This window comes from Arachis hypogaea, chromosome 1, assembly GCF_003086295.3.
Source record: "Arachis hypogaea cultivar Tifrunner chromosome 1, arahy.Tifrunner.gnm2.J5K5, whole genome shotgun sequence".
NCBI classification, from domain to species: Eukaryota; Viridiplantae; Streptophyta; class Magnoliopsida; order Fabales; family Fabaceae; genus Arachis; species Arachis hypogaea.
This window is the reverse complement of record NC_092036.1, coordinates 48657745-48663744: the sequence shown is the minus strand read 5'-3', so window position 1 is coordinate 48663744 and position 6000 is coordinate 48657745.

Sequence of the window (6000 nt, the reverse complement as noted above, 5' to 3'; positions counted from 1 at the left end):
TGTTATTATTGTTATCTTTCAGTTGGTAGCTTTAGATTTTATTATTATTGCAATTTAATATGCTTTTTCTTTTTATGCACACCAAGTGTTTGATAAAATGTTTGGGTTAGTTTTAGTGTAGTTTTCCACACTCTTGGCTTGGAATTGAGGACCTAGGTGACCTTGAGTCATTGATGTCCATTTTTGATTGATATATTAGGGTAGTTAGTTGATTTGGTTTCCACTAAAGCTAGTCTTTCACTAAGCTAATTAGTGAGTAGGCTAAGACTTGTGGATTGAGATCAATTATGCCTATTTGACTTATCCTCGATGTTAGGGTTGACTAAGTAGGATTAACTCTTCATAATCATTTATGTTTGTGGTCAACGACTAGGATAGGTAACCTTAACTCTCAACCCTTGCCAAGAGGTTTCTAGGATTTGAATTTTCCTTTCTCTTCATTAATTGCCTTGAGTTTGATTCCTTTTGATATTTAATTATTGCTTGTTTCTTTAATTTCTTGCTATTTGCATTACTTGTCTCTTGCCATCAAAATCATATTCCCTCATAGCCAATAATTGAGCACTTAATTGCAATTCCTAGGGAGAACGACCCGAGGTTCAATACTCTCGGTTTTTGATATTGGTTTGCTTTGTGACAACCTATATTTAAACTTTGATTGAGAGGATCCATTGTTGGTTTGGATTATGCTATCAATGGGATTATTTTGTTAAATTCTGAACCGGCATAAATCCATCTTCATCAACACCCTTCACAAGCCAAGCACACTTGCCTTGCATGCCACACCACACTTGGTTTCCCACGTCTCACACACTTGCTCCACACTTACTTCACACTTTCCTTTCTTGTTCTCTTTGTGCTAAATTGGTGTCTCACTTCCCTACAATTCATAAGACCAAAGCACTCAAAGTAGTGTTCTTAAAATGTTCATAAATTTTTCACTATCAAGCCATACTAATCAAGATTTATTCATTTCTCACAAGAATTAACAAAGGAAATTAAGCTAATGATGCTATGCATCACTCAATAGATCTCATAAATCCGTTTTTCTTTGTCATCTGCCATCAATGTCGACGTACCAAGTATGCTATTAACGTTACCCCAATTGAATAACATTTTTCTTATTTAACGTAATTTTTTTCAATTTAGCGAGAACCCCAATTTCTAGTTACATATTTATTTGGTGTATATTTACATGTTAAGGGTGAAAATGTGAAAGCTTATGTTCTTTGTTTCGGTATTGTTATTTATTTTTTCTATCGTTTGTTCGTATTCGACCAATGCATTTTGAGAAAATGTTCTTTGATTCATAATCCATCCCCTTCGACATTGTTATCAAAAATAGATCACAAATCACATAAAGATTGTGTTCTATTCCCATATTCTCATTTTTTGTTCTTTATAAATATTATTTTATTTGATTTTATATAACTATTAGTGAATCATTTTTCTTAAATATGCTTATTAATTTTTATTTATTTGGATTTTTATTTTATTTAGAGCAAAAACGTTTAGGGATAACATAAGAGATGCTTATGTCATCGTGGTGGATGGAGCACCTACACCGAGTAACAACTTTGCACTTGCAACAACCATTCTGGCATATTTTACAAGCAAAAAATTTGATGTTTTTTAGACAATATTAATAAAAAGAAATTGTCAATCAGTAAAGAATTTCTTAATGAAATCTCGTTGCAAGTATAGTTCTAAACCAACAAACAATTCCTCAATCAAAAATTTGTTTGTCACAAGTACAAACCCCAATAAAAATAAATCAAAGTATTTAAACCTCGGGTCGTCTCTCAAGGAATTATAGGAAAGTGTGCTCAATTATTGGTTATGAAAGTATATTTTGGGGTTTTTGTAATAAAGAACAAGAAATGTAAATAGCAAAAAAAAAAAAGCTAACAACTAAGAAAGCTCTTGGCAAGGAATCAGAACTAGAAGTCCTATCCTCATTATCATCATCAATTGTGACAAGAATTGTCTATTGTTCCATTAGTTAACCTCTAACTATGAAGGAAAGTCAAGTGGATATAATCAACTTGAGTCCACAAGTCCTAGTCAAATCCTAAGAAAAGACTAGCTTTAGTGGCATTCAAGTCAACTAACAACTTCCAATTATCAATCAACAAAAGAGTTTGATAACTCAAGAATCTCCAATTATTCAACCCAAGCCAAGAGGAGAAAAATCTACTCTAAAACCTAACCAAGCATTTTATCAAATACTTGAAACGTATAAGAGGAAAGCAAGATAAAATTCCAGGAAATGTAAATCTACAACTACTCAAGCAAGGAAATAACAACAAAGCAATTAAACAAGAGAAAACATAAAATATAAATTGTATTAAATGAGAATTAAAGGAAACAAAAGTGCATGAACATAAAAATGACTAGAATAAGAAATTAACAAAAGGAACTAAAAGAGTAAAGATGTAGCAACAAGAAAATGAAAGGAAAAGTAGATGAAAACAAGAATTAAAATCTAGATCTAAGAAAATCTACCGTAATGCTAACCTAAATTCTAGAGAGAAGGGAGAGCTTCTCTCTCTAGAATTCTAGCCTAAAACATGATGAAAAACTCAAATATGACTACTTGGTTCATCCCCTTTAATCCTTGGGTTCAATAGCATCAGAAATGGGTTGGATTGGACCCAAAATGCTTCAGAAATTGCTGGCCACGAATTGCCTTTAGTTAGTCACGTTGATCCTGTGATGCACACACATAAGCCACACGTGCGCGTTACTTAAATGCATAGCAACCATGACAAATTTTATATCATTTTGAAGCGCCGGATGTTAGCTTTCCAACGCAACTAAAACCGCCTCATTTGGACCTCTGTAGCTCAAGTTATGATCGATTAAGTGCAAAGAGGTCAAGATTGACAACTTTGCGATTCTTTCATTTCTTCATGAGTTCTCCATTTTTACATGCTTTTTCTTCGTTCTCTCAATCCAATCTTTACTTTCTAAACCTGAAATCACTTAACAAACATATCAAGGCATCTAATAGAATCATGATGAATTAAATTTAGCTATTTTAAAACTTAAAAAGCATGTTTTCACTCTTAAGCACGATTAAAGGAGAATTACAAAACCATGCTATTTTATTGAATAAATGTGGGAAAAGATGATAAAATCCCTCTAAATTCATCACAAGATAAACCCTAAAAATGGAGTTTATCAACCTCCCCATGCTTAAACAATAGCATGTCCTCATGCTAAACCAAGAAGGACAAGAAAAGGGGTATGAACATTTATTCAATGCAAAGGAACTATATAAACCTATCTACAAGCATGCAACTAAATGCAATATGACTCTTTCTACTTGGTTAAGAGTAAATCAATCTCCAATACATACATGAACAAGTAGGTCCAAGTAGTATGATGATTCATGAATCCTACCAATTTAAATATCAAAATGAAGTACAAATAGACTTGCAAGAAGAAAGCTCATGAAAGCCGGGAACAAGGAATTGAGCATCGAACCCTCATCGGAAGTGTTTGCACTCTAGTCGCTCAAGTGTATAGGGTTGATCACTCAATTCTCTTCTACTCATGCTTTCCAAGATTTGTTTTTCATTTAACAATCAACAATTATTCAATGCATGCATACATCTATCATGAGGACTTATTCATAGGTTGTAATGGGACTAGGGTAAAGGTAGGGATGCATATGGTCAAGTGAGCTTGAAATTCGAATCTTTGATTAACCTAAACTCTCACCAACACATATAACAATCTATACAATTCTAATACAATACCTAGCTACCAATGATTCCCACTTTTTTCACATACTCATGCATTCTCTTTAATTCACATTCCATATGCATTGTTATTACTACTTTGCTTTGGGGCATTTTTGTCCCCTTTTTGTTACTTTTCTTTTTTTTCTATATATATATTTTTTTCTATATTTTTTTTCTTTTTATTTTTCTTTTGATATATATTTTTTTCTTTATTCTGTATTTTTTTTCTTTTTGCAATAAGGTATATACAAGAGTATCAATGCATATGGTTTAAACATAATTCATACATGAGTATGTACCCAAATTCCGAATGTTTTCAATGAAAAGCTCAAAATACACTTTTACCTCAACCAATGTCCCAAGTTTTCCCAAACTTGAATGATAAACACTCTTACTAGCCTAAGCTAATCAAAGATCCAAATAAAGGTCATTTATTATTTTTCACTTTAAGGCTTGTAATATGCTAAAATTAAGAACAAAGGGATTAAAATAGGCTCAAAGTTGGCTAACAATGGTTGATAAAAGGTAGGCTATTTGGGTAAGTGAGCTAAATAAAATGATGGCATCACTCATATAAATACATGTATACATGGAATAATAGACATAAAGAATCAAACAAATCAAAGATTACAATCATAGAAAAAGAATAATGCACACAAGAATAGAAATAAGTGGTTATATGATGTAACCACACAATTGGGCTCAAAACTCACATGCTTGTGTTCTTAGCTCAGAAACCATGTTCCAAATTAAATTCTTCGAGCAAGTTCAATAAAAAATTTTTTCAAATTGGTAGGTTCACTAAAAACAATTTCTTGGAAAAGAAATCATCACCCTAATCAAGTAGTCCTAACATAAAAAGAAGTAGTAAAATATGTACAAGTTCTAACTATTATGCAACCTATCATGCAATGCAACAACTAACTACAAAGAAAATTAAGAATTGGTGTTGAAAAAGGAAATTGTCACCCATGGAGATCGGTCGGACGACCTCCCCACACTTGAAGATTGCACCGTTCTCGGTGCATGTAAAGAAGAGCAAGGTGGACGGGTTGAAACAACTGATGAGCTTCTTCAAAAGGTTGTGGGGATGACTTGTTTGTTGCCCCATGTAGAAACTTTTCCTTTTTTCCTTTCAGTGGCCAGCTTGAAAGGAAAGAAAAAGAAAGAAAATTAAGCCTACAATGAAGATATCAAACAAATAGAACATAGGCGGGGGCTAATGCCAAATAAGGGTAATGTTCTCAACTATATGGTAGCTAAGCATGTGAATGAGAAAACAATATAAGCTAAGACATATTAATACTTTATGCAAGAGTAAGTCAAAGCATGAAGAGCATATTGAGCATCAAGTTCAAATAAGAAAAAGTAGGTCATGAAAAACAATATGAGTTCATATCAATGCACAAAGGATACAAGAGTCATAAAAAATTAAGCATTGATTTAAGAATTTCATCACCCATCAATATCAAATAAGTCAAGAGGCACCAAAATAATGCAAGAAATTCTCAACAATTGAGTAGAAAAATTTAATACCATTATTAAAATAAGAAACTTAGAAAAGAAAATAAGAATAAGCTATAAAAAAACAAAATTAAAATGCAATGAATAAAAGTATGCAAATGCAATAAATAAAAGAAAATGAAAGATGAGAAAAATGAATTTTTTTATTTATTTTATTTATTTATATATTTATTATTATTATTATTATTTTTTATAGAGAGGGAAAAGAAGAGAGTGAGAAAGGAAGAAGAGAGAAGAAGAAAGGTAGAAAGAAAGAAGAAGGAAAGAAGAAAGAAGAAGAAAGGAGAAAGGAGGAGAAACAGGCTGCAATCCACGCATAAGCGTCGCCCATGCTTAAGCATGGATTGCAGTAGGGACAATCGACGCATAAGCGTGACCTATACTTACGCGTGGATCGTGGCACAACTCTAGCACAACTCTCTGGTTTTTGTATTAGGAGTCCCCATATGGCAATCCACGCATAAGCGTTGCCTATGGTTAAGTGTGGATTGACCCTTTTTTTTAAAGAAAGTATAAAAACATAATCAAACACTCTCCTAACCTATAAACATTCTAAATCAACCAAAATTCAAATTTAATAAAAATCTTTTAGTTCTTTTGAAAAATTGTCAAAGACGAAACAAACAAAACTTGCACTTCAAGCAAAATGCAATTCAAAAACAACTAACCTACAACCTAAAGCATAACTCTATTCAAACAAACTAACAACCAAAACACTAAAATAAGA